The 11,553-nt window shown below is 42.9% G+C and overlaps 1 long non-coding RNA gene across 1 annotated transcript; it reads right to left on the bottom strand.

The window, feature by feature from the left end:
* Positions 1-7,871: 7,871 nt before the first annotated feature.
* On the bottom strand, positions 7,872-11,329 carry LOC119392991 (uncharacterized). Its single transcript, XR_005183799.1, has 3 exons — positions 11,288-11,329; positions 10,053-10,206; positions 7,872-7,975 (listed from the first exon to the last, which is right to left on the bottom strand). It is a non-coding gene; the product is annotated as an uncharacterized LOC119392991 (long non-coding RNA).
* Positions 11,330-11,553: the final 224 nt, after the last annotated feature.

Below are 11,553 nucleotides of genomic sequence, written 5' to 3'. Positions count from 1 at the left end.
CCGCGACATCGTTCGTGAAGAACTTCATGGGCGTTGGTCTTCCTGCGCTCCGCACTCTCCTCTACCTTCAGCCCCAACCAACTTGCGAGACTTCATTAAGCAAGAGATAGCGGCCGCCACCCGTCTAACGTGTTCCGACGATCCCTGCGCTCGTCAGGTGCCAACGTGGATGGATGGATGCTATGAGCGTCCCCTTTGTAACGGGGCGGCGACATGTCTGCCACCAGGCTCGAAAAAAAAAAAGCTTCCTTGTTTTATGTTGGCCTAATACCTTATTTACATTGATTAAATCTATGTTATTATACCAAAAAAATATAAATTCACGGTCTATCTCTCTGCCTCTTAAGGCAGAATGACCCTATTTTCCCCCCATTATTTATTTTTGTTCTTTATCTCTACTTTTCCGCCACCAATACTCTAACCACCTCTTACTTATTTCTATCGCGGACGTGTTCAGCTTTCCATTGTTGTCCCTAAAACCCAAGGCTTCATGTAGACTCGTGCCCGCACGTATACCTGGGTGAATATCGCCACATTCAATCAGTACATGTTCCATCGTTTCCTTAGTTCCTCCGCAGCATGTACATTGTTCTTCATCGTTACTGAATCTCGCTTTATAACTACGCGTTCTAAGGCAGCCCGACCTTGCTTCAAACAGTAAAGCGCTTCCCCTTGAATTATCATAAAACCTGTCAGTGAACATCATATATGGTATGGATGTAAACGTTGAGAAAAAAGTCTGTAAAGTGCATGATGCAACCAATTCACCTCGCCTGATCAGCTAGACAGTGTAGTAATCCAACCCTGCGTAAATTTCTTGCGGCTTTAGCCAAGGAGCTCTTTCCCAGCTCTCTCCTCCTCGCTGTGAGCATGCGGCGCCGACGACCGCTTGTAGCATGGTTACTGTTGGTGGCTACTTTACGCCAAATCGGCTACTTTGCGGCCCTGTCTGGCGACAAAAATTTCAGGTTGGCGCCATGGCTACTTTTTGGCTCAATTTAATTTCTGTTTTGACGCATTAGGTAGCCATTTTTCAACTTATTTGCGGATTAAACACACTATTTCCAAAGCGGTTCTGTCATAAAGGCTGATGCGCGCATGCGTCCTCCCCGCACCAGCAGGCTGGTGTGCATCGAGGTACCCCAGGTCACGCAGGCAAATTCAAAAGCGGCGAAGTAATATGCATGTTGGCAAGCGTGCAGCTAGCACGCGGCTCACGGTGCCCGCCATCTGCACTGATGCTACGCGCAAGTTTTTCATTCTGATGCGCCGCCCGTGTTCCCGTGTGAACTTGACAAAGAAAAACAGATCCGCGACTGTTCATCTTAACCGATATTGAATATCTGAATCTGAAATGGCATTTGTAATCTCTACTAATTAAATTCGATCTGAGGCTATATGGAAAAAAAGCTTGAATGTTTAATGTTCGCACTGACTTGGCTGAAATGTTCCAATATTACTCTGCATCTGGTAATAACTTTATCTATTCTACATAAACTATACGTGTGGCGCAATAAATTGATTATAACTTATTCTTTCATTTGCAACTCATTTGTAGTATGAAGACCAATCAGCAGAGAAAAGCTGTGCTCTTATTGCTATAATCTCCCTTATGCGAACTGGTATTATTTATTGTTTTATAATAAAAAAATGTACTCATAATACCGCTTCTGTTCATTGTGGCTACAAATCTGGCGATAAAATTAAATTACATGTCTACTCTTAGCTTGAGTTCTCAAATCCACCCAGCGGCAACCCTAGCGTGCCTCGATGCGTGCACCACCGGAGAAAGCGCGCATCAAGGCAACCCTGGCTCGTAGCGCCACACATCCTTGCCTCCGAGATCTCAATGGTTTCCACTGCTGCGTGCGAGGCAGCATTCCCCTAGGCGCTGTGACAATGGCGGTAATGACGTCACGCCCAACGCTGAGCGTTGAGGTTGTGGCTTCTGTGATGTCGCCACTAACGCGAAAGCGCCATTAGGACTTACATTCAAGTGCATTCAAGAACCGAAGCTACTGCCTATTGTCCACCCACCTTGTGCAACTCCCCCCCCCACCCACGTTGCCCGCTACCCGCGACCAACCCACTACATTAATCCACTATCATGCTGGATGGTGGTTTCCACTATGCCCGCCATTTGTCTTTCTCCAATAGGGGTGAATTGATGTTTTGTCAGCATAGGAACATGAGTTGGTTCATAATGAACCTAATTATAACGTTAAAATGCAAACACACGTTGATGAAATTCCCCGTCTAAGCGTTAGATTATGCTGCGAAAAGAGGTATCGGTCATTAATTTTCACGCTATTTAATGTCGCCGAATGAAAAATCATGAGCAGTAGTGTAGGCTGCAGTAAGGTAGCTAAGAATTCTGTTTAATTTTACTCAGGTAGTACGGTTTCCCGTGGCCAGTCAATAACATAAAACAGTAAAGACAGTTGTAAAGCGACCAGAAAAGTTGGCGTTCGGCCCAATAACACTGAATATATTAGAAGCTTCATCGATGGCCTTACAAGTTACCCAAAAAAAAGTGATAAACTTCTGAACTTCGATACTAGACTTGCCGCACTTTTAGATGCAGCATGTGTCCTTACCTTGGTAACAAGTGTATACGCTTCTGCGATTCCTATTCTTGATTGCGTTGGGTTTGAGAGGTTCCTCCAATGAAGTTCACTAGCTCAGTGTTCAAGCCAAGGCACAATAGGCAACTGCGCATTTGTGCGCTGAACCTGTGTGGATAGAAGTACCGAAACAAAAAACTAGATCCGGATTTACGACTCCTGTCATTATTGGCAGCCATTTATGAGGCGATGCATATGAGAACAATGACTGCACCACTGATTTATCGAATGTACGAGTGCCTGTGCTATTTCTCTGCTCGTATAAAATCCCCGAGAAGCCCATACGAACTGCTTTACGTAAAATTTGATTTATTATAATGTATTGAGCCTTCTTATCTGCCATGAAATATGGCATCGCGGAATTGAACTGCATATAAGATTGCGCTCTGGGCTAATATGTGGGGTAAGTAAATCAATAGATTGACGACCAATTTGTTTTATTTGGAAGACCCACCTTGTTGAACTGGGGATGATTACACTTGTGATAAAATGAACTAGGCCAAAGATTGCATATTAAAGGGATACTAAACAAGCATGGACCACAATGCAAGTATTCACAGATAAGGAGAGCAATATTATTAACAAGGTTAATGACAGCGAAGGTGGATAATGAGTTTTACACGGAACCATACAGTTCAGGTATGTATAACCTTTATGAAAGGGAGAGCACAGTGGAACATGTGACCGTAGTCCCAACCCAGATAGCACAAAGGCTAGAAGATGTTCCATATTAGTTTATCCAATACATCAACGACGTCTTAACCCTTTCAGGCCTGGATTTTTTTTTATTTTGGCGGGAGACCTTTTCTTTGGTACTTTCCTAATAGTTAGGACCTCTGAAGACCAAGAAAGAAAAATCGAGCCAGTGGTGCAAGTATTTATGGACTAATTAGCATGGAGTCAAATTAGGTCATCAGGGCTCAAAATGGATTCTCTCATTCTGCTACTCACTAGAGTACACAAAATGTGAACCACGTCTCATTTTCAGTGTGATACTCCTTGAAACAGCTTGTGTACGACGTCCCGAAAACGGCGCTTACCCGCCTCAGGTGAGCCGCCTCGGCGTCACCCATGACTTCGGTCAAGCTTCTTCTTCTTTGTGGCTCCCAGCTCCGCACACATGTCGCAACTTTGGTGTCAATCACAGTGGGGATCATTGAAGAAGTATCCCCCCAAGAATGAGCCGCTTAGGTTTCATTTTCGAGGTGCTAGGCGGCACGTGTAAGACGCCTATTGTTTAGAAGACGATGCACATCACGCATAATGACCAGCTTGTTTACGTGGCTAAGACCATCTCTCAAATGTCTTTGGAACGTTTTCAAAAAGCTTGTATTGAACAGGTTTGAGGGGAGCCTCCACTCATTTCAATTTCCAAGAGTTTCTAAATACGCTCTCAATACCTATTTGATGACGTTATGAAAAGGCTGGTTATAAGGTTTCTGAATTACGTGAAAGCACTAGCGTTGCCAACACAGTGGCCGTCTCCCTAAAATTGTGACATACCCATTTTAGACATACTTGGAACGCTAATAAAAGCGAACACTGCAGCTTGTTCTGTAGGGGTGGCGTAACGTCAGGTAGCGAACTAGCTATACTGTAAGCTTTTCGCACTCGAAGGGTGAGCATCAAAGCTATGTCGTAATTTCTGTGAGTTGGCTTCTTTTAGCTCTTGTAGACAATGCCACCTCTAAAGAATGTAACTAAGAGGTCGATTTTTAGCGCTTTATGGTTAGCAGCAAAATATTCCTTCAGAATGCCCCAAACTTTGCTCCCCCTTCCCCTTCATCCCGGAAGGGATAACCGCTGCCACCCACGTCTGAAACAGATTTCCCTTAATTCGAGCGCCAGCGCATCACGCAACATGGCCCATGGTGCAGTATAATTATGACTATTAAGCCTCCACATGTATGTGGAGGCAGAGCTATTCTCTTCTAAGCTTAATAGTTCGTGAAATGTTCACAAAAAATAATTCGAAATGATGCTGGCGGTAAGCGGTAATAATTCGGAATTACAAAAAGGAACGGCATCCCACAATAAAAATTGACCCGTCTTGACACGTCGCCAGGCCACGGCTTTTGCGTGCAGACTCCATGAAATAGAAACATTAAGAAAACCGAATATTCGCTCGAAGAAAGAACATTTGTAGAGATTTCATCAACATACTCGTATAAGGGATGGATGGGAAGCAAACATAATCAAAAGATCTTACACATGTGGACCAACTAGAAATGACACAGATCATTAATGTGTTCCTTTTTACAGTAGTGCTGTTATGGTTCAGGTTTGTCGTGTGTCGTAGATAGGAAATTATCATCATCATGAACCGGCGCGCGCTCAATAGCCGCCCAAGCATTCTGTACAGGTGGTTAAAAAAAGAAGCTGAAACGATGAGGGATTTCCCCAATTTCTTCGGCACATAAGCGCTATAGGAATTTTACAGCACAACTGTTATGGTCCCGGCTTGCCTTGTGTCCTAGATAGACAATTATCATCATCATGAACCGGCACGCGCTCAATGGCCGCCCAAGCATTCTGTACAGATGGTTAAAAAGAGAAGCTGAAACATTCCCACCAGCTATGCTGTGACCCAGCCTCGCATTGTTTTTTTACCTGAAAGCGCCTATGCTCACACATCAGCCCATGCAATATTTTTAGGAAATGCCATTCTAGAAACCGCAAGAATTACATCAAAGAATGCAGAGCTTGAAAAGTACACAAGTATACACATGGTATCAGAAAAAATCCCGTCGCAAAAACTACAGAATGGGAAGATAACAAGACGAGGAGATTGCAACAAAATGTTGAAAACACTACTCTTAGATCACAAATTATTCTATTGGGAACCATTTGTTTTTCTTATTAAAGCTGAACAAAGCACAAAAAGGTAGTTAAAATAAGCAAATTTCCATAATGGAAAGGAAGTAAGTGGCGTTAAGTACACTCGTAAAGTAATAGTATGTAGCACTCGGTACACCTTCAGTGCATAATAAATATATAAATTAATGAATCATAAATAAGAGCTGAGCATACCAGAACATCGAAAATGAACGTATAAGCTTCATAGAGTGAGCTTATTCAAGCTTAAAACCAAACTAAACTTCCAGCGAAAACGAAACAGTCAGAGTGTGGGAATGGATACCAAGAGATGGAAAGTGCGGAAGAGGACGGCCAAGAGTGATGTGGTTGGGAAAAATTAAGAAATTTGCAGAGAGAACACTGAAACAACTCACGGAGAACCAGGTGGGTTTAAGAGCTTTGTGACTATTCAGACGCGATCGCCTAAGCTAAAGCACTCCCTTTTCGAGTAAAGCTACCATTCGCGATTATTGGCGCCCAGTCGCCTTGGGAATAGGTTGGTCAGGCCACCGGTGCTAGCCGCAGGTGTGAATGAGCTTCAACACTGTACCTACCTACAGTGCTGTGGTTTGTCCCCTTTGCTCTTGGTCGGCCTCGTGGTTGCGCTCTGTTTGAATGTATTCAAGAGTTGCAAACACGCTGAGAAATTGTTGAGAGCTTTTCCGGAGTCCCAAAAAGTTGCGTGAGTTCGTTGATCGCAGTCAAACGAGGGTGAAGGAAAGGAGTTGGGCACTACAGCCGAATTACCCGTGCCTCCTCTATGCGAGACAGTGAGATGCCTAGAGGACGGGTTTCGGGGCTTGCCAATGCATTCTTGGCATGGGGCCAAGCCCAGCTGGGTAAAGGCGCGTGGCGCCTGCGCGAATGTTAGTGTATGTCGTAGTGGTGTCACCTCGAACATCCGTTTACGTCCGTTGGACGTAAAAGCCGACACCAGGTGTCTGCATCTGTAAGAGCGATCGTATCCTATAAATAATCCGTTTACTATCTATACCAGGCTGTTAAGGTGAATGACCGGCAAAGCTGTGTAGCACACGGCACAGAGGTGACAGAGACATTTGAGGAAGGGTAGAAAAAGTCAATTTTGAATTTAGCGTACACTGTTAAAAATTTTGCCCTTTGTTTACGTAAAAAGCTGAAGGTGAAAAGTTGCCGATCACTTTTCCGATTCTGAAACAGGGCGATTTCCGTAAACGGAGTCTCCCTAGAAATGTTGTACGTATTGTCTCCTAGAAACATTTTACGTAACGCCTTCTTAGGAATGTTGTACGTATTGTCTCCTAGAAACATTGTACGTAATGTCTTCTTAGGAATGTCGTACGTTATGTCTCGAAGAAACGTTGTACGTGATGTCACCTTAGGATTGTAATACGTAATACGTCCTGGAAATGTACGTAATGTCTCCTTGAAAGTGGTGCATGTAATGACTTGAAAATTTCGCACTAATGAGGAATACGAAATGTGCCAAATAGCGCACTTTGTTGCTTTACAGTCACTATAGTGCACAACGTGACACCACATTGTACTTAAAAAGTTTTAATAATGGGTGCCGTGTGGTGAAGAAAGTTTCGGTGCTTTACATGCACCTACCGCAATGGTTATAACTGATGCAAGTGGCAGCTGCTACTTTGCTGCGAAGAAGTTGTTAGAGAGAGGAAAAACGCATTATGCAGTGATGGCGAAGGAAATTTCCACTGGATGTTTAACACAACAGTCACAAAGAGATGCATGTACATATTGCCCCTGTTGAAATAAATGCCAGGCGACAAGTGTCTGCTACTTCAGTGAAAATTGAAGTGTTCTGGCTCCACATACAAATAATCGTACATAGTTTGGCTTTTTGAAGTGTAGGGTACGACAACATCTCGCCTGGACCGGATGAAACTTTGGTGAAAACATTGTTGGATGCCAATCACAGAAAGTCTGGCAATCCCGAGAACAGATATTGCTGTTCATCTTTAACAAGTAATTTGGCAGAGCAAATATAATGGCACTTGTAGCCTCATATGTGTTTCAACAAGGGCAACATGTACATGCATGTCTTTTCTCATGACTGTTGCATTTAACATCCAGTGAAATTTTTTGTCATTATTACTGCTTAACCTGTGTATCCTCTCTCTAACAACTTCTTCGCTGCAAAGTAGAAGCTGGCACTGGCATCAGTCAATAATCACTGCGGTTGCTGCATGTAAAGCACCACAACTTTCTTCACCACAGAACACCCATTATTACAACTTTTAAGTACAGTGTGGGGTCAGCTTGTGCGCATTGGTGACTGCAAAGCACAAAATGTACTATTTGGCACATATATTTCTCAGCAAATGCAGAGTTCAGTGTTTCCCACAAAGTGTGGGACAGCACATAGCAGTGGCAGGAAGCATGCGCACCTACTACTTCTTGCCAAGTAAACACTGAACATCCAGCTGCTCTGAATGCATAAAGGTGGGGTTTATTCTGCCACACTGTACAAGTTTACTGTTCGCACTCTGGTTCATCTGAAAAGAGAAGAAACAAAATTTATGAGGACACTTGAACCAAATGAAAGAAGGCAATTTGTGCCGAAACTGAATTTTGCATCTACTTTGCAAAAACAAACGAGCCACACAGCAGCAGGTTTTGGATTTCGATGCATCCACAGCCCGCCCAATATCATAAAAAAAGAAAAGGGCATGTGTACCCTAAACCCCTGCATGATTGAATAAATGCAGTGTTCACAGTAAGAAATCCAAATGACTTCCGTGCAGACGACATTAAAGACATGAGATGAGACGTTAAGTTCAGTTGAAATGCTAGATTAACATGTTGAGATTAGACATGTGTAACTGTTCAGTCAAAGGGTGATCCTGAAAGCAACAAAACAAAGAAACAGTGAAAATCAGATTTTGCGCACCAGCTGTCGGACACGTACAATGGCCGTGAAGAGATTCGAACTGAGGCCGGCTGAGAAGGAGTGTCGGTTTTTGTCAAACATGCCAAATTAAAAGAGCTAAAGAGGAGATAAAAACACGTTCTGTGACATTTAGCCGTTCTGTATAAAACGAGGCACATGCAACATGAAATAAGCAAATCAAAATGTACGCAATGAGCCACTCCAAAGGTGCGCTTGCGAAACAAAGTTTCAATTACCGCTCCCACATTACGTCAAGTAGTTTCAGGTGGACAGTGTTGCAAACCGTCCTTGCCTGTGGTGTTTTCACAAGCTAACTCGAAATGTAAGAGGAGTGAGTGTCATAGGCGGCATCAACAGCTCAAGGCATTCGCTCAAATGCAGGCACATCGATGCTGCCCAACTCTCTCTCACAGCTTAGCGTGTTACACATTAATAAACACTTTCCATTTGGAGTTCACAAGTAACGCACGTCCCTGCTCTTCTGGGTCCAGAAACTCAACACCAAGACAATGGAATCCAGGTCGCAGATGCTCCTGTTTATCGTAAATAGGACATAGCTTTGCTCTCCACTTGTTTATTCCTTGCATTGTTGCAGTATGCAGCAAAGCTAGCTACACAACCTCTCAGGAGCATTTTGCATTCTGTGGCACTGACGTTGACATTCTGTCCTGCTTCCAAGCAACAGTTTGTCTCATCCAGAGTAACTTGATCAAACCGAGCACTCGATCGAAACGACCGCTAACAAAATAAACTACACCTCAAGCTTGTTCTCGCTCTCGGCTTATTTCTGTTCCTGGCGACCCCAAGCTCCGATGCTTAGTAATGCAGCAAACGTGGCAAAGCACCTAGCAATTAACCGAGAATGAGGCAGCCTTTTACATTGCGGAAAGTATGCTGTTGCAGTAATGAGAGAAATTAATGAAGAGTGATTTGGTCAACATAAGCAGCTTTCTTTGCTAATACTGTCTGCCCTCTTGTATATTGTTTGGTTACATAGCCACAGCAAGTAACACCATGTATGTGCTTTCCTGCTGATGTCAATATGACAACCTGCAGTCTGCTGACATAGACAGAGTCATTCATGAAAGAGGGTATGCGAGAGTGTGGCCGACGCTCAGTGACAGCTGACTAGAATGCACAGTTTGCTGCATGAGAAAGCACGTCTGCTCAAGCTCTCGGCTACTGGGGGTCAAAATAACCAGGCATGGCCAGTAGGCGAACGCATGCCAGACCACCGCCTACATCTGGTAGAAGAGCCTCTAGCTAACATATGGCTCTTATGTTCCTTGTCACAAAGCAAACCATCCCCTCATATTATGAGCAAGACGGGGTGGCACTGGTGCCCCTTGTTTAGACAAAGAGATACGAGAAAACATGGAAGCGAAAAAGAATTAAGAATAAAAAATGTACATTCGACAACACAATTCCGCAAATATTGTTAGTATATCTGAAAATTGCTTTCACTTCTCATAAAGGTTGTCTTGTTTTGTGCAAAAACAAGTGCTTCAACATTCCTTCAATAAAAATATTTATGATGGATCTTCTTAGACTGACTATTCCAGGCTTGTTAACCAATATATTCAGCACACCCTTATTTAACATGAGGCCCTACACACGCAACCAAAATATAGCAGGGATTACAAGCTCATCAGCAAGTAACACCAGCAAAAAAGTTAACTTACATCTTCGGTGATTCAGCGCAATCGTTGTATCAGTTTCATTATTTTGCTGTCTGCAGCTGTCCTTGACTTGCGTCCATTTCCACATTTGCTGCTTCTCATCGGGTTGATATTGAACATCTCATTGCAAGGCACAAAAATGTGTCGCCTGGATATTCTGTTTGTTCCATAATGCAGTTATGAAGTCATTATCACATTTGTTCCTGCTTTCGAAACATCACAAGGATGTTTTATTTATAAGGAACTTTTCAATCCTCTTAAGCTGTGATTAATACAGAGCCAATTGCCATGTGGCTTCAATGTTTTTGGGTTGACCCACCAGAGTTCTTGAATAAAGTAAAAGTAAACAATGTGAATATTACGTCAAGGAATTCACCACGCAATTTTAAAATACGACAGTTCACTTGTGTGTACCTTTTACCTCGCTCTCATTTCTGTAGCTTTTCCAACATTTACCCTTTGCAGTTGTCATCGCTGCCATCAGCGTGCACAGTGTGGTAACATATAAACATGAAAATTCAAAGTTAGCACAAAGTTTAGTTCACATCGGGATCAGTAACTGCAGTCACGAAAGATATTTTTTCTCTTTCTCAGTAACCTCGCAATTTTAATACTATTCAATGAATTGCCCATGATATCACAGTACTGAACACTTCATTTCTAGGCATTGAATCTATCCATTTGATGCCTTTGTCTTACATGAACAAAATATTTCTATGTCCCTTGTCTTGCTCTAAACAATTACATGTTACATTAATGTGCAACATAATCTGTTCATTCACGCCTGTTCACAGACATATACGATGTCCACATATGTACAAACATCTAACTGCCATGCCGGCATAAGTCAGAATGCACTTTACATTTTGTGGTACACTTGAAGTACTTCTGAAACCAAATGACTCATTAAAATGTGACTGAAAAACAAAAAGGGAAGCACAGAACTAATGTCCAACAACAAGAAATGTAGTGCCATGCTAACCCTAGCTATGGAATATAAAATGAAGGCCTAAATGCTGTCAATACACAGTTACACTCGGGCTTCTAGAAATAATGTTTTTGCAGTATGCTAATGAAGACAGTGGTGCTTAATGAATGCAAACCCTGATTTCCCTGACATCTTAAAAAAGCACACAAAATTACTTGTCAAATCTGAAGCACTACTTATGTGAGGCCCTTCAAAATAAAATTGACACCTAAGAGCAGAGAAAACTGAAGATGATCTCTCTTGCACTCACCCTTGACACTCCTTCGGCACCAAGCCAACACTCTTTCGTCTTGCATATGCACGATGAGCAGGGCACTGGGTACAAATCCCAACAATGTTGCTCCGTTAAGCTGCTGAGCACAAGGTCACGAATTTGATCACGCCACTGCAGCCACATTCACTGACGTTACAGTGCATTGTGTGCATATTATAATGAACACAGCGGTGAATTTGACCATGACATTTCTGCTAAAGCATCTTAAGATCAGTTCGCGACTTTAGCACGCGAAACCACAG

This window comes from Rhipicephalus sanguineus, chromosome 5, assembly GCF_013339695.2.
Source record: "Rhipicephalus sanguineus isolate Rsan-2018 chromosome 5, BIME_Rsan_1.4, whole genome shotgun sequence".
Taxonomy (NCBI): Eukaryota; Metazoa; Arthropoda; class Arachnida; order Ixodida; family Ixodidae; genus Rhipicephalus; species Rhipicephalus sanguineus.
The sequence above is the reverse complement of the archived record's forward strand: the minus strand, read 5'-3'. Positions and strand labels throughout refer to the sequence as shown.